This window comes from Equus przewalskii, chromosome 14, assembly GCF_037783145.1.
Source record: "Equus przewalskii isolate Varuska chromosome 14, EquPr2, whole genome shotgun sequence".
Classification (NCBI taxonomy): domain Eukaryota; kingdom Metazoa; phylum Chordata; class Mammalia; order Perissodactyla; family Equidae; genus Equus; species Equus przewalskii.
In genome coordinates, this window is record NC_091844.1 from 76,398,955 (window position 1) to 76,417,571 (window position 18,617).

At 39.1% G+C, this 18,617-nt stretch overlaps 1 protein-coding gene across 5 annotated transcripts in view; it reads right to left on the reverse strand.

Moving 5' to 3' along the window:
* Positions 1 to 18,617, reverse strand: part of KCNS3 (potassium voltage-gated channel modifier subfamily S member 3) — a 190,646-nt gene that overhangs the window by 94,509 nt on the left and 77,520 nt on the right. The window lies entirely within an intron of this gene.

Genomic DNA, 18,617 nt, shown 5'->3' on the forward strand with positions numbered 1-18,617 from the left:
TGGCATTTTTCAAAGTTTTGCAAGTGATTCTAATGTTTGGCTAGAGGCACTCAGATGAATAGTTTGAGAGTAAAAATGGAGGCACAACATATCAAAGTTTGAGGAACATACTAAAAGCAGTGCTTTGAGGGAAACTTATGGCATTAAAGGTGTATTAGAAAAGGAAAGTCTCAAATCAGTCATCTAAGATTTTACCTTAAGAAACCAGAAAAGAAAGCAAAACAAATCCAAAGGACGCAGAAGAAAAGAAATACCAGGAGTCAGTGACATCGAGAACAGATAAACAAAACAATGAAACTAATAGCCGGTGGTTTGATGAAACCAATAAAATTGATAGACCTCTAGTTAGACTGACCAATAAAAAGTGAAGACAAAAATTGCAAATTTTAGAAAACAAAGAGGAAACATCATTACAGATTGTACAAACATTAGCAACAACATAATAAGAGAAAACTATAAATAACTCTATGCCCATAATCTCAACAATTTTCATATGGACAAATTCCTTGAAAGATGCAAATTGCCAAAGCTCACCACAAAAGAAAAAAGAGAGCGAGATAACCTAATTAGTACTATACTTCTTAAAGAAATTGAATTCATGAATTTTTTAAAAAGGAAGGGAAACAACCTCCTGGCCTGGGTGGATTCACTTGTGAATTCTACTAAATATTTAAGGAAGAAATAATGCCAATACTACATAAGCTCTTCTAGAATTATAAAAGGAAATAATACTTCCCAACACATTTTATGAGGCAAACATTAACCTGATACCAAAACCAGACAAAGATACTACAAGAAAATAAAACTGCAGACAAATATGCCTCATTAACATAAACATAAAGATCTTCAACAAATTTCTTGCAAATCAAACCTAACAATACATAAAAAGGACAACATATTAGAATCAAGTAGGATTTATACAGAGAGTTCAGGCTGGATTAACTTTCAAGAATCAATCAATATTAACCATAGGAATAGACTAAGGAGGAAAAATTATATGATTATCTCAATCAATGTTGAAAAGTCTTTGACTAAATTCAACAGACACTCGTGATAAAAATTCTCAGGAAACTAGGATTAGAACAGAACTTGCTCAACCAGATAAAAGGCATCCACAAAACATTTACAAATAACTTCACACTTAACATTGAAAAACTGAATCCTGGAGGAGGATGTCAGCAACATGTTGGAGTGAGCTGTTCTCTTTGTCTCTCCCCCTTTTGAACTACAACTAAATGGACATTCACTGACCAATGGAGGAAGCACACACAGCACAACAGGACACCTGAAAGACACACACAGCTATACACCTGAGGGTGGATAGACTGGCTCCCCAAGAAGTGGCAGAGATAGGTGAGCATGTCCTGCTCTCCCCTGGTAGCCCTGTGCACCCACACGAACACTTTCCAGCCTGGAGCATAAGTACCCTGAAAGTGGAAACATGCACCAGAGCAACTGCAGGAGGAGTCAGGGCTAACCCTTGCCCATGCTTGTGATCACCCTCACTCTCCCAGTGAGGAGGGGAGCCCATCATGCCCCTGTGCCTCTTAGCAGCAGCCCTAGCCCAGGTCCTAGCAAGGAAGCCCTGCCCTCCAAGCACAGTGGCCCCATGGACCATAAACAGAGGCTGCAGCAAGTCTACACACTGAGGCAAGCACAGCCCAGGCCCAAGTGAGCACTCATAGTGCTGCTGAGCCTTGAAAGAGGGAGCATGTCCTGGCAGCTGTGGGAAAAGGCACAGTAGCTTCAAGCTTGCTTGGGTTCACTTTCCTGGTGTGGAGGGGGAGTCCATAGGGTCCCTGCAGCTCCAAGGAGTAGCCCTAGACCAGGTCTTATCAAAGAAGCCCAGCCTGCCAAGCACAGTCCACACAAGCACCCGAACACAACCTAGGCTAATGCAAGTACCCATAATACACAGCCTCCAACAGACATGGTGAGTCCAGAAACTCTGCTCCTGCTTCCTGCTAGAGGTAACAGATGGAATCTGCATCCTAAGAATACCACAAATGTTGTGACAAAAGATTAGCTCATTGAGCACCATGAGAAACTGCAGCAACAATTCAGACCAGAAGGAAACTGACAATTCTCCAGAAACCAACCCTGAAGACACAGAAATTTACAACCTAAATGACAGAAAATTCAAAATCTCCATCATAAAGAAACTTGACAACTTACAAGAAAGCACAGACAGACAATTCAAGGAGCTCAGCAATAAAATGAATCTCTTCATCAAAGAGATCGAAACTATTAAAAAAAAACAAGCAGAAATTCTCGATATGAAAAACACAATTAATGAAATAAAAATAATCTGGAATCATTAAGAAATAGAACAGATTTTATGGAGGAAAGAATTGTCTTCTAGAGGATAAAAATGTAGAAATTCTACAGGTAGAGGAGGAGGCAGAACTAAGATTTTAAAAAATGAAGAAATTCTTTGAGTAATACCTGACTCAACTAGGAAAAACAAAATAAGGACTATAGGCATTCCAGAGGGAGATAAGAGGGAGAATGGAGCAGAGAGCTTGTTCAAAGAAACAATTGCTGAGAACTTCCCAAACCTGGGGATGGTTCAGGATTTACAAATAAATGAAGCTAATTGAATGCCAAACTTCATCAATGCTAAAAGACCTCCTCCAAGGCATAAAATAGTAAAATGGAAAAGTTAATGATAAAGAAAAATATTAGGAGCACCAAGGCAGAAGAAAATAACCTAGAAACGAAACTCTATCAGGCTTTCAGCAAATTTCTCAGCAGAAACCCTACAGGCTAGGAAAGAATGTAATGATATATTCAAAATACTGAAAGACAAAACCTTTCAGCCAAGAATACTCTATCCAGCAAAACTTTCCTTCAGATACAATGGAGAAATAAAAGCTTTCCCAGGTAAACAGGGAGTTCATTGCCACTAGACCTCCCCTACAAGAAATAAAGATGCCCCCACACCAACAACAAAAAAGCAAAGGTCTACAAAGCTCTGAGCAAGGAGATAAGTAAACAGACATGATCAGAAACCTGCAGCTCTCTACTAGAATGGGGAGGCAAAGACTCAATTACAACTTAAAAGAGAAAGGGAAAGAAAGCATCAAAAGTAATGCTAAACACTTCAACTTAGCCACAAACTCACAAAATTAAAAACAGAACAATTTGGAACAGCAATTACTCAGAAGGGGAGAGGAAAGAGAAGGAATCTTCTTAGGTTAATGGAGATAATAGGCTATGAGAAAATGGTCTATCTCATCCCCAATATCTTTCATACAATCCTTACAGTAACCACTAAACAAAAAATCAGTGCAGAGCCACAAATCACAAAAAGAGAGAAAACTGAGAAACCCCCCTCAGAAAACCACCAAAATGAAATGGCAGTCAGAAATACAAAGGAAGAGAAACAATGGAAACATAGAACAACCAGAAAACAAGAGATAAAATGGCGGTATTAAGCCCTCATATATCAATAATCACTCTAAATGTAAATGAACTGAATTCTTCAATCAAAAGACACAGAGTAGCCAGATGGATTAAAAAACAAGACCCAACAATATGCTGCCTCCAGGAAACACATCTCAGCTCCAAAGACAAACATAGGCTTAGAATGAAGGGGTGGAAGACAATACTCCAAGCTAATGACCAACAAAAGAAAGCAGGTTTTGCCGTACCTTTTTCAGATAAAGCAGACTTCAAGTTAAAAAAAGACAATCAGAGACAAAGAGGGGCAGTATATAATGACAAAATGGACATTCCACCAAGAGGACATAACACTTATTAATATATATGCATCTAACACATGGGTGCCTAAGTACATAAAACAATTATTCACAGACCTAAAGGGAGAAATTAACAGCAACACAATAATAGTAGGGAACCTCAACACCCCACTCATATCAATGGACAGATCATCCAGACAAAATGTCAACAAGGAAATAGTAGACTTAAATGAAACACTTTATCAGATGGACTTAATAAGATATATATGGAGCATTCCATCTGAAAACAGCAGAATATACATTCTTCTCAAGTGCACATGGATCATTCTCAAAGATAGACCATATGGTAGGAAACAAGGCAAGCCTCATAAATTTAATAAGATTGAAACACTCAACCATCTTTTCTGACCACAATGCTACGAAGCTTGAAATCAACCACATGAAAAAACTGGGAAAATCAGAAATATGTGGAGACAGAACAACATGCTACTGAACAGCAATTGTATCATTGAAGAAAGCAAGGGGGAAGTTAAAAAACACCTGGAGACAAACAGAAATGAAAATACAACATACCAACTCTTATGGGATGCAGCAAAAGTGGTCATAAGAGGGAAATTCATAGCAATACAGGCCTACCTCAACAAGCAAGAAAAATCTCAAAAAATAATCTTAAAATGCACCTAACAGAGCTAGGAAAAGAAGAATAAACAAAGCCCAAAGTCAACAGAAGGAGGGAAATAGTAAAAATCAGAACAGAAATAAACGAAATAGAGACTAAAAAAACACAACACAACTGACAAACAATAATGTACAATTGAAATTTCACAAGGTTGTAAATTATCATAATCTCAATAAAAAGTTAAAAAAAGGTGGAGGATGGGCAGCAGCTGTTAGCTCAGGGCTAATCTTCTTCTTCAAAAAAAGTAAAAACAAAAAAACGATTAATGAAACTAAGAGCTTATTCTTCAAGAAGATAAACAAATTTGACAAGCCTTTAGCTAGACTCACAAAGAAAAAAAGAGAGAAGCCTCAAATAAGCAAAATTAGAAATTAAAGGGGAGAGATTACAACAGATACTGCAGAAAAACAAAAGATCATAAGAGAAGACCATGAAAAACTATATGCCCACAAAATCAATAACCTAGAAGAAATGGATGAATTCCTAGACTCACACAACTTCCCAAAACTGAATCAAGAAGAAATAGAGAATCTGAACAGACTAATCACAAGCACAGAGATTGAAATAGTAATCAAAAACCTCCCAAAAAGCAAAACTCCAGGACCAGATGGCTTCTCTGGAGAATTCTACCAAACATTCAAAAAAGACTTAGGGGTCTGGCCCCATGGCTGAGTGGTTAAGTTCTCATGCTCTGCTTCGGCGGCCCAGGGTTTCACTGGTTCGAATCCTGGGCACAGACATGGCATCCTTCACCAGGCCATGCTGAGGCAGTGTCCCACATGCCACAACTAGAAGGACTCACAATTAAAAATATATAGCTGTGTACCAGGGGGCTTTGGGGAGAAAAAGGAAAAATAAAATCTTCATAAAAAAAGAAAAGATTTAGTACCTATCCTTCTCAAGCTATTCCAAAAAATTGAAGAAGATGGAAAGCTTCCTAACACATTCTATAAGGCCAACATTACCCTGATACCAAAATCAGACAAGGACATTTACAAAGAAGGAAAACTACAGACCAATATCACTGATGAAAGTAGATGCAAAAATCCTCAATAAAATATTGGCAAACTGAATACAGCAAAACATTAAAGGATTATACACCACAATCAAGGGGGATTTAGTCTAGGGATGCAGGGATGGTTCAACATCTGCAAAACAATCAATGTGATACACTACATTAACAAATTGAGGAATAAGAATCACACAATCATCTCAGTAGATGCAGAGAAAGCATTTGGCAAGATCCAACATCCACTTATGATAAAAACTCTCAATAAAATAAGTACAGAAGGAAAGTACATCAACATAATAAAGGCCATATATGAAAAATCCTTAGCCAACATCATATTCATTGGTGAAAAACTGAAAGCCATCCCTCTGAAAACAGCAACTTAACCAGAGGAGGAAGAGCTGTACACTGAAAACTATAAGACGTTATTGAGAGAAATTGAAGAAGACATGAAGAAATGGAAATATATTCCATGTTCATGGATCAGAAGAATAAACATAGTTAAAATGTCCATACTACCCAAAGCAATCTACAGATTCAATGCAGTCCCAATCAGAATCCCAATGACATTCTTCACGGAAATGGACCAAAGTATCTAAAAATTTACATCGAACAACAAAAGACCCCAAATAGCCAAAGTAATCGTGAGAAAAAAAGAACAAATCTGGAGGCATCACAATCCCTGACTTCAAAACATGCTACAAAGCTATAGTAATCAAAACAGCATGGTACTGGCACCAAAACAGACAAACACATCAATGGATCAGAATTGAAAGCCCTGAAATAAAACCACACATTTATGGACAGTTAATCTTTGACAAAGGAGCCAAGAACATACAATGGAGAAAGGAAAGTCTCTTCAATAAATGGTGTTGGGAAAACAGCCAGCCACATGCAAAAGAATGAAAGTAGACCATTATCTTGCATCATACACAAAACTTAACTCAAAATGGATTAAAGATTTGAATGCAAGACCAGAAACCATAAAAGCGCTAGGAGAAAATACAGGCAGTATACTCTTTGACATTGGTCTTAGCAACATCTTTTCAAATACCATGTCTACTCGGGCAAGGGAAACAAAAGAAAAATTTAACAAATGGGACTACATCAGACTAAAAAGCTTCTGCAAAGCAAAGGAAAACATGAACAAAATGGAAAGTCAACCCATCAACTGGGAGAAAATATTCGCAAATCACTTAGACAAGGGGTTGATCTCCAAAATATTTAAAGAACTCATACAACTCAACAAAAAAGAAACAAGCAACCCGATCAAAATATGGGCAGAGGATATGAATAGACATTTTTCCAAGGAATATATACAGATGGCCAACAGACACACGATACGATGCTCAACATCACTAATTATTAGGGAAATGCAAACCAAAACTACAATGAGATCTCACCATATACCAGCCAGGGTGTCTATAACTACCAGGACAAAAAATAACAAATGCTGGAGTGGATATGGAGAAAAGGGAACCCCCATACACTGCTGGTGGGAGTGCAAACTGGTGCAGCCACTATGGAAAACAGTATGGAGATTTCTCAAAAAATTAAAAATAGAAACACCATATGATCCAGCTACCCCACTACTGGGTATTTATCCAAAGAACTTGAAATCAATGATCCAAAGAGATTTATGCACCCCTATGTTCATTGTGGCATTATTCACAATAGCCAGGATGTGGAAGCAACCCAAGTGTCCTTCTACAGATGAATGGATAAAGAAGATGTGGTATATATATATATATATATATATATATATATATATATATAACACACACACACACTCAATGGAATACTACTTAGCCATAAAAAAGATAATATTGTCCCATTTGTAACAACATGGATAGACCTTGAGGGTATGAGGTTAAGCAAAATAAGCCAGACAGAGAAAGACAAATGCTGCATGATTTCACTTATATGTGGAAGATAACAAATACATGAATAGAGGGAACAGATTAGTGGCCACCAGAGGGGAAGGGGGGTTGGGGGGTGGGCAAAAGGGACAAAGGGGTATATATGTATGGTGATGGATAAAAATTAGACTACTAGGGGTGAGCACAATGAAGGGTATTCAGGAATTGATAAACAATAACGTATACCCAAAATTACACAATGTTTAAACCATTAAAATCCCAATAAAATTACTTAAAGAAATGAAGAAAAAGAGCAACTGAATCCTCTCCCCCTAAGATCAGGAACAAGAAAAGGATATGTGCTCTCATTAATCCTATTTGTCAGCATACTTGAGGTCCTAATTAGAGCAGTAAGGCAAGAAAAAACAAAAATGTTTGGAAAAGAAGAAATAAAACTGTTTCTAATTACAGACAACATGATTATCTGCACAGAAAACCTCAACAAATCCACAGAGAAACTACTAGAACTAGTCAGGTCACAGGATATAAAGTCAATATGCAAAATCAGTTGTATTTTATACACTACCAATGAATAATTAGAAATGGAATTATTTTAAAATGTACCATTTACATTAGCACCAAAAGCATGAAATGTCTAGTTATAAATCTAACAGAATATGTTCAAAATATGTATGCTAAAAACTACAAAACGCAGACAAAACCAAGGGGATCTAATTAAATGGAAAGATATACCACACACATAGATTGGAAGAGTCAATATTGCTAAGATGTCCATCTCCCCAAAACTGATGTATAGATTTAATACAATTCAAATCAAAATCCCAACAGCATTTTTTCCAGAAACTGACATGCTGATTCCAAAATTTATATGTAAAGGCAAGGGAACCAAATAATGAAACGTTATTTAAAAAAAAAACAACAAAGTTGGAGTTCTCACAGTACCTCACTTACACACTTACTATAAAGCTACAGTAACCAAGACAGTGAGGTATTGGTGTAAAGATAGACATGTAAATAGCAAATAAAACAAAATAGATGGTCCATCATGAAGTCAACATGTATGATCAATTTATTCTCAACAAAGGCATAATATCTATTCAATGGAGAAGGAATTGTCTTTTCACCAAATGCCACTTAGAACAATTGGTTAACCACACGCAAAAATATGTAAATAAAGAAACCCACTATTCCTATCTCACAACCTACAAAAAGTTAACTTACAATAGATCATAAACCTAAATGTAAAGCCAAAAATTATAAAACTTCTAGGAGAAAGTCTTTGTGACCCTGGATTAAGCAAAGAGTTGCTAGATACATGTTGGCTTGTCGACTGGCCCCTGGTATATGGAGGGCAGGGGGAGATGGAAGAAAGAGGAAGACCACTCCAGATTGGTAGGTGGCAGATTTAATAAGCAAGGGAAATAACCTATGAGGCTTGTCTTGGGCGGCAACAAGACGAGTAGATCTCTGCACCCGCCCGCTGGAATCTTAAAAGTTTATGTAGAAGCCTTAACTGGATTCGGTCACGTATTCAGTCCAGATGGTCTCAACAATACATTGTTCTCTCAAGGCTGTGTCATTGATACTGGCTCCTAGTATGAGGACAGAGGGCAGAATGTACATTCCAAGGACAGGGGAGGGGGTGAAGAGCCTCTGATTGCCGGGGTCCATCTCACAGGTTTACCAGCGGTCACACCCTCTCAGCGACCCCCTCCAGCAATACACCATCAAAAGCACAATCTGTGACAGAAAAGTTAATTAACTGGACTTCATAAAAATTAAGAATTTATGCTATTTGAAAGATACAATTTAAAGAATAAAAAAAAATTCATAGAGTGAGAAAAAAATTGCAAATTACATTTCTAGTAAACGACTTGTATCCAGAATATATGAAAAACTATCCAACCTCAAAAATAAGGAAATAAGCAACCCCCAATAAATGAACAGGTAGGCAAAATATTTGCACAGAAACTTTCAGAGAAGATATATTATCCCTGTTAATATGATTAAGATAAAATAAACTGACCATACCAAGTGCTAGTGAAGCTGTGGAGTGACTGAAACATTCATACATTGATGGTGGGGGTGCAAAATGACACAGCCATTTTAGAAAGTAGTTTGGCAGGTTTTCTTAACTAACAGACTTTATTTTTTAGAATGATTTTAGCTTCACAGAGAAATTGAGCAAATAGTACAGTTTCCATCTACCCCTACAGATAGTTTCCCCTATTATTAACATCTTACATCAGTGTGGTACATTTGTTCAATTAATGAATCAATATTGATATATTATTATCAACTAAAGTCCCTAGTGTATTGAGGTGTTTTTTTTTTAATTTTTCACCAAACGTCTTTCTCTGTTCCAGGATCCTATCTAGGACACCATATTACCTATAGTCATCATGCCTCCTAAGCTTCCTGTTGGTTATGACAGTTTCTCAGACTTGGCTTGTTTTTATGACTTTGACAGTTTTGAGTATAGGTTGAGAATTTTGTAGGATGCTTCTCTCTTGAATTTATCTCACGTTTTTCTCATGATTAGATTAGGGTTATGGGTTTTGTGGGGGACGACCACAGAGGTAAAGTGCCATTTTCATACAATCAACATATTTTACAGTTGATTTGGCCCTGGCCTCCTGGCTGAGGTAGTGTTTGTCAAGTTTCTCAACTTTAAAGTTACTCTTTTCCCCACCCTCTCCTCTTTCCATTTTGGAAGAAGTCTCTCTGTGCAGCCCACACTTAAGGAATGGGGAGTTATGCTCCCCCTGCCTTAGGTGGAGTATCTACATAATTTATTTGAAATCCTTCTGTGTGGAAGATTTGTCTTTTCTCCCCCATTTGTTAGTTTATTCAGTCATTTATTTATATCAGTATGTACACATGGATTTTTCCTTTATGCTTTGGGTTATAATCCAACATTACTTTATTTACTTTCTCGCTCATATTCTTCTAGCTTTGGCCATTGAAAGGTCTTTCAGTTGGCCCCTATGCCCATTGAACATACTTCCATCAATGTGGCATTTTCGTTTTTGCTTGTTTTGGTCCTACAGGATGCTCCAAGCTCATGTATATTATCATATACTAAGTATTTCTTGCTCCAGTCTTAAAATCAACTATTTATCCAAAGAGCTCTGGTGACTTTTATTAGAGAATGGTATTAGAAATCAAGACCTGGGTGGGTGGGTTTTTTGTAGAGTTAAATATTCACTTACCATGTGATACAGCAATCCACTCCCAGGTGTTTACTCAATTGAAATAAAAATTGTGTCCATATAAAAACTTGTATGTGAATGTTTATAGTGGCTTTTTTTGTAATCACCAAAATCTGACTGGGTTGGTACATAACCCAAATGTACCTTGACTAGGGAATTGATAAAGTGTGGTCCATCCATACAACAGAATACTACTCAGCAATAAAAATGAACGAGCTAGTTATACACAGGACAACATGTATGATTCTCAAATGTATTATGCTGATGTTAAGAAGCCAGACCCCAAATCACACATACTACATAATTCTATTTATATAAAATTGTTGCAAAGACAAAACTGTAGGAACAGAAACACATCAGTGATTGCCAGGATCTGGGGGTTGGGGTGATTGAGTACAAAGGGGCACAGGAGAATTTGGGGGGATGATCAAACTGTTCTGTATCTTGTGGTGACGGTTACATGACGGTACACATTCATCAAACTCACAAGAGCTATGCACTAAAAAAGAGTGAATTTTACTGTATGCAAATTATACCTTAATTTTTAAAAATGGAATAAAAACTGTAAAAAAAAATGTAAAAATAGAAGCCGGCCTGGTAGTGTAGTGGTTAAGTTCACTCACTCCACTACCACACTCCAGGCTTTGCAGGTTTGGATCCCAGATGCAGACCTACGCACCACTTACGAAGCCATGCTGTAGCAGGCATCCCACATTTAAGACAGAGGAAGATGGGCACAGATGTTAGCACAGGGCCAATCTTCCTCAACAAAAAGAGGAGGATTGGCAGTGGGTGTTAGCTCAGGGCTAATCTTCCTCAGTAAAAATAAAAAGTGTAAAGTGACTCTGCATTAACATGGGGAAATGCTTATGTTACAAAGTAAGTGAAATAAGAGAATGTATGGCATGTTCTCAACTACTGAAAAGTACTCAGGCATAGATAAAGCAATGAAAAATTTGGCACAATTCTAACAATTATTTTTGTGTGTAAGAACACAAGTATTATTTCTTTTAATTTCCTTTTATTAACATTTTATGATATAACTTCATAATGATAGAAGCAAATTTATTGAAACAAAAACTGCAAAGTTGTCGAGAAATGTGAGGGACCTTTTCAAATGCCTGTCCACGTGTCCTGTAGCTCCATGTGTCTAACTCATCTGTGTGTCCCATGGCTTCTGCATGGTGTGCAGCATAAAGCGTGTGCATACAAAAGCAGTGAAAACCCTTTGAACACAGACAGTCTCACTCAGGAATGCCCATCCCCTGAAAATTTCTTCAATGGGCTGAAAGTGATGCTCTTCCCTTTTATCCTATTCCTGACCTTCAGTGCTATTCCCTCTGCTCACTGGGCATACCACGCTAGTCTTCATTTTAACTGCTGATGAAGTCCAGATGTCTTGTGGCTGTGATCATAAGCCCGGGGCAACAGATGGAAAAGCATGGTGTCCTCTTTTACAGCTCATTAAATCATAGAAAACTGACCCAAGCTTAGTATCTCACCGGCAGGCATTAGTTGAGCATGAATTTGCATTTCTTCCTCTAGGATCAATGTTTAATAGTACATTTTAATATCTAACCTTGAGGTGATCTGCATATATCTGTTAAATGGAACTGAAAGAGCGCTCATTTATTCTTATCACACCCAGCTAGGTCCAGCTTCTATATAGGAGGTCTGTGTATTTCCCTGACCAACACACACCTGGGGCATCCTCTGTTCTGCTTATTCAGCACCAGGAAATACTAATTGGGCATTTACTATGGGCATAAGTGGGGCTTAAAGAGGCTACAGGACGAACAAAATAGGTGCTAGCCATAGGGAGCTCACAGTCTAGTAGGGATATAGATATAGTGACACACACACACACACACGCACACTCAATCAGCAAAAAAAAATGACATATAGATGAGAACAACCAATGGATAAGTGTTAGAGAAGGGCTGAGGAGCATCAATCCCAGAGTCGGGTGTTCAGAGTGAGAAATCCAGTAAATAAGGTTAGGTTAGGGCATGGGAGAGTGGAATTTGAAGAGTTTTCATGCCAAGCTAATAAATTCTGCTTTATCTTCTGACCTTAGGAAGGCACTGAACTTTTTTTAATAGGCTCATGAGCAGAGCTGTAAGTTAGGAACGTTATTCCAGCCACCCAGGCTGGATGGATTGGGTGGATAATAGAAATGAAAATTTCAATGGAAGGGATGGAAGATAAAATTTCAGAAAGTAAAATAATGCATAAAGTAGGAGAGTGAGGTCATACAACACAAAGAGAACTGCAGTGACAAAAGTGAGAAAAAATTCTGACATTTGCTGAGAATTGCATATACTCCAACATGACTAGAGAACAGAATAAATGCAGGAATACACAGGATATAAGGGCTGCTAGGTATTTGGAGGCTGATTATAAAGAGCTCTAAATGCCATAAAAAGAAATTTGGACTATTCAGTGTGGAAGAGGGAGCCATTAGAGGCTTTAGAGCTGGGATGGGGTCAGGCATAACTGGAACTGATCTTTAGAGAGGTTCAACTCTAAGCAGATGTGAGATGAACAGGAACATGACTGTGAACTTCTCACAGCCTGGTAGGTATTGGCATAGCCCTGAAAAGGATGCTCCACCCTCTGCATTTTCAGTCTAGCCTTAAGACTTTCTGCTTTCTGTAGTTGCCCATAAATTATGCCTGACTAGTGCAGCCAGCCCACATGCCCCCTACACAGAGACTGGCTCTGTGTGGGAGAGGGAGAGTCATTTCCAAGAACCATCAGGCTGACAGGAACTCAAGGGCTCAGGAAACCCCAGGCCCTAGTCATGGTGACCAAATCCAGCTGTGCTCTCCCAGATGCTGACTCTCTCCGACGCAGACTACCAGGTTCAAAGACTGCAAGTTTTTGTCCACACAGAACCCAAATAAACACCATTGAAAAGTAAGGTAAACAGGAGGCAGGCATCCTTTCCTTCCTATAGTCTTTGCATTGAGGGGAAGTTGCTTATTAATGCAAATTCTCTAAATCACAGCAGGCTTTTCGTTGTCAGCAGTGTTTCTGAGTACCTACTCTGTGATGTATGCTTTCCAGTATGGGATTTGGACATATTTAAGAAGCTTTTTGGTGAATCCATCTGGAAAGCAAAGAATCCTCTCCCAATTTATTTCCTAAATTTGAGTTCTTGCATGTCAGGGTTTGTTTTTGTTTTTTTTAAGTGACCAAAAAAATGCATAAGACCTGTACACTGCAAATTACAAAACATTGCTGAGGGAATGAAAGATGACCTAAATAAATGGAGATAGATCCCATGTTCCTGGGTCAGAAGGCTCAATATTGTTAAGATGTCAATTCTATATATATATTTAATCTATAGATTAAATGCAATCCCAATCAAAATCCCAGGAAGGTATTGTTTGTCAAAATTGACAAGCTGGTTCTAAATTGATAGGGTGATATAGAGGTTATACATGGTCATATCTACCCTGAAAAGAACCAAATTGCAGTACTTACACTACCTGATTTCAAGACTTACTCTATAGCTACAGTTATTAAGACAGTGTGATATTGGCCTAAACAGACGTATAGATCCATAGACCAGAATGGATGGTCTAAAAACGGAGCCACACGTGATAGAAACAAAGTTAAATAAGATACAGTTCCTGCCTTCAAGAGGTTCAGAGTCTACATGAAGATTCTGAGCATGCTAAAAATTACAATTCAGTGGAACAAATGCTACCCGAGCCCAGATATAGGGTGTCTAATCCAGCTGAGGGCTTCTAGGAAGTTTTCCTAGAGGAGAGGATGTATGGGCTGAATCCTGAAAGATTAAAGAGTTTGCAAGATGAAGAAGTAAGAAGAGGCATTTTGCGTAGAACATGTCAGAAAGAGCAGAGGCACAAACGAACATAAAGCAATCTGGTACCGACAGGGTATTCTACACGTGCTGGGAGGTAGAGAGATAAAAGACGGGAGAGAGAAGCCAGCGGGCACATCTTGACAAGGCTTATTTACTAAAACAGGGGGGCCAGAATTTATTCCACAGACAATCAAAAGCTGTTGAAAAATTGTACACGTCTGTAAAACATTAGAAAGATAAAAAACAAACCAGTTAAATTAAGACTGGAAGTAGCAAGACCAGTTAGAATGTTATTGAAATATTGTAGATGGGACATAGTGGAGCCTTAACCTAAGGCAAAGGCAATCAGGTAGCGAGTATAAATCAGATTGGGGAGATATCCAGAAGGCATAATCGTGAGGATGTGATAACTGATCAGATGTGGGGTGGGGAAGTAGTGGAGGAGAAAGAGGGAATGACTTTCAGGGTTTTCTCCCCTCTGTTTTCTATCAGGTGTAACTTAAAGCCTCTGACTTTATTTAAAAGTGGAAAACAAAGCCTTCTTTCCAGAGACAATCCTACACAAGAACAGACGCTGGTACAAAACGCTAAGGCAGACATCGTGCCCCACTCACCCCATCGCAATGTCCCACACCATGTCCAACTGGTGTTAGTTTTGCCTGCAGGGAATCCTTAGATTCTTCCCATGAAATGCCTAGCAGAGCATTTAACCATCGAAGATGTATGATGTGTGATTCTAGCATTGTGCTTTGGCCCCCATGGGGTTAAAATGAAAGCACTCTTGGCCAGTAAAAAGAGACGCCCAATCCAAGCTTCCAGTTTGCCCTTTCCTAGTAAAGCTGTGAGGCCCTTGCTGGTCTGCAAATGATTTATCTGCCTCAAGTCCTGCCAAACTTTGGCCCAGCTCTATCCGGGCACTAGACTATAAATGGCTGAAGAAATAACAGGAAAGGAGCAGAGTTGAAAGGCTACTGGCAACTGTTTTTCTTTAGCTCTGTCTGAACTGAATAATAAGTCAACTGGGGTCAGCCCAGCCACGTCCACCCCACCTTTTATTACTCAGTGAGACATCTCATGTGACCGAATCTCAGAGCAGCCACCAGCACTGGCAAAGTCCTCAAGAGCCTAAAGCCCCATTGTATATATTTCCCAGACCCATCAATACTGCTGTTTATGTCTCGTTAAGCCACAAAGAACATTCCACCGTGCAAAGTCAGCTTACTACAAGTTTTTTCATTGTTTTATAAGGAAGGAAAAAAAGAAAGATGAAAATCTTAGTGATGTCTCATTTGCCTGATCCCATCCTGACAGAGATCTTTATTACTTACCAAAATTTATGTGCTTTCCTACATTTCCAAACCCCCTTACAGTTAGAGAAGGCCATGCAACTAGTTCTGGCCAAAAAGCATTGAGCAGAAGTGATGTGTGTCATTTCCAAGCAAAAGCATTTAAGAGACAAGTGCACAACCTTCCAGCTCTCTCTTCTTCTGCCAGCTGACCTGGAAGCCATGTTTTCCACATGGTGTAGCTGCAAAATGCAAGAAACTGAACTCTTTAATTCACTGCTTGAAAGGGAATTGTCCTAGAGAGCTGCCAGACTCATGTGTGAGAAACGAACCTGTATGTATTAAGCCACTGAGACTTGGGGGCTTGTTTATTACTGCACTAAAGCTTAGATTAGTCTGACTAACAGAGATAATGAGCAAAAAAATCAAGACAGGGACTCAGGCCTTGGGTTGCCACAAATAGCTTCAATCACTGAACCAAGGTAAAGCAAGAACCCAGCAAGAATCGGAGCCAGGTCAGAGCAGAACTCAAGCCAGGTTGCCTGAGTGCAGAGCCTCTGGGCTCCCCACCTTACGCCATCTTGGGGCTGGGCTACTCCCAGATCTCAGACAGCTGTGCGCCAGGGACTGAGCTGAGTAGCCCAGAGGACAGGTAGCTTGGTAGAATTAGAATAGTTGGGGAGGGGCTGGCCTGGTGGCACAGCAGTTAAGTTCACCCATTCCGCTTCTCGGTAGCCCAGGGTTTGCCAGTTCGGATCCCAGATGTGGACAGGGCACTGCTTAGCAAAAAGCCATGCTGTGGTAGGCGTCCCACATATAAAGTAGAGAAAGATGGGCATGGATGTTAGCTCAGGGCCAGTCTTCCTCAGCAAAAAGAGGAGCATTGGCAGTACTTAGCTCAGGTCTGATCTTCCTCAACAACAACAACAAAAGAATAGATGGGGAAACTGGCATCACATCAAGTTTCATACTAAGCTTTTCCATGTTGCTGGGACTCCTAAGACATAATCACTTTGTCCACTACCAGAGTTGCACAGCCAACACACTCTGTGTGCCTGGCACTGTTACAGGCCCTGTGGGGGATACAACAGCAGCTAAGATAACACCCTGTATTGCACTGAGCTTACCTGCCAGACCCAGGGTGGTAGAAACTACCCTGCACCGGAGGCTAGAATACTTGGACTGTAGTCAAGGCTTTACCCTAACTGTGACCTTGGGCAAGACCTCTCCCCTGTGTTTCATTTCTTTGCCTATAAAATGAAATATTTGGACTTGAGAATATCTAGAACACTTTATAACATAGACTACCTCTGAAAGGACCATTTGGGGGCATAATAAGACAAATCGCAAGACTACTGGACCGAGGGTGTCTGTGCCAGAAAGAGTCTTTTCTAACGTCTGAATACCTAAATCAGAGGGCTCCTGAAAACCTTGGCTAGACCTATTCTCCCAGTTCCACAAAGCCCAATAACACCACTGATTCTTTAAATGTGTTATGTATTCAAACTATTTGCACTTTTTTTCCTCTGGATAGATGGAGAACATTCCCACAATAAGCTAGCTAACTTTGAAAACAATATTTCTAAAACATATTCAAAGGAAGGCACCTTGAGAAAGCATGAGCTCTTCTCTTATTATATCAGATAATTGGCTCCAAATACCTGCTTATCTGCACTGAATGACAATTATGTCCTCAAGAGTTTCTATACCTATCGACTACTAAGCTCATCTTCAGACATTTTTAACTGAAAAATGCATTGCCTCTGTAAACTATGATGCTAGTATTGATTTTTTTTTTCTGTCTCTATAAAAGTTCCCTATTTCCCTGTCACTTGCTGATCAACCTGGTCTTTTTTATAGACTCAATATCAGATTAGCTCAAAACGCTCACATTGAATTTTCTTTATGTTCCTCAAAAGGAACATTCTGCCTTTTATTAAAGGATATTGTCTATGAAAATATAGCAAGGATGGCTCTTATAAATGATCTACTACCAAAATTCAATTCACATTCTGCCTGGTGTCTGATCTCTCCTCAAAATCATTCTACAGTGCAGGAGAGTGAAAAGAACACAGGTTTTGTTGTCAGACAAACCTAGTTTCTAATTCTCAGTTCAGAAGTGTATTAACTATATGAACATTGGCATCATACTTAAGCTCTCTCAGCTTCAGGAGGAGTGACATGCCAATATCTTGCACAATGTTTATGAAAATTATGCATGTACCACACATTTGATGTTCAGAATGCTATCTATTATTATTATTCTATTATTATTCTATTATTATAGAATGTTAGAGCTGAAAGCATCTTAAAGCTCATCTGCCTCCTTATCTTACAGAGGTGGAAACAGGACCTGAGAGGAAAACGGAATTGCCTAGGTCTCTTGATGGTTTTAGAATCGTTTACACTTCTGCTGCAGTGTTCCATCTGCTCTCACCACTCTCTGCCCCAGATTTCACCAAAGACATCCTGATTAACAGTTCCAATGTAGACATTTTCATTGATACTTTATTGGCCCTCCCTGCTGCTTTTGTTGGCTCAGTACTTCTAAAACCTCTCTGCCCTCTGGTTTCCCAGTACCTCTCACTGCCCTGGGGTGTCAGGTCTGTCTCATGAGATCTTCTTTATCTCTTTAACTTTGGTGTCCTCCAGGGTTTCATTCTGGGCCACTGTCCTTCCCCTCTGTAGAGTTACACTCCCATTTTCTATCATTCCTGTGATGAAGACTCCCAAGTTTGAACCTCCATCCCAGAGATCTTCCCCCAAGCTCTAGACAATCAGCTCCAACTGGCTGCATAACTTATCTACCTCGGTGTCCCTCAGACATTTCACATTCGACAGCACTGAAAGTTAAGTCCTTTAACTCCCCAAAAGTCCATAGATGGACTCTTCTTCAGTTAATGGCACTACCATCCACCAAGACACTAGATCAAGAAACTTAGGACTCATTTTTTAAATTCTCTCTCTCCCTTACTGTCCACATCGTGTCCTGCTCCTCTACTAAATATTTCTGAA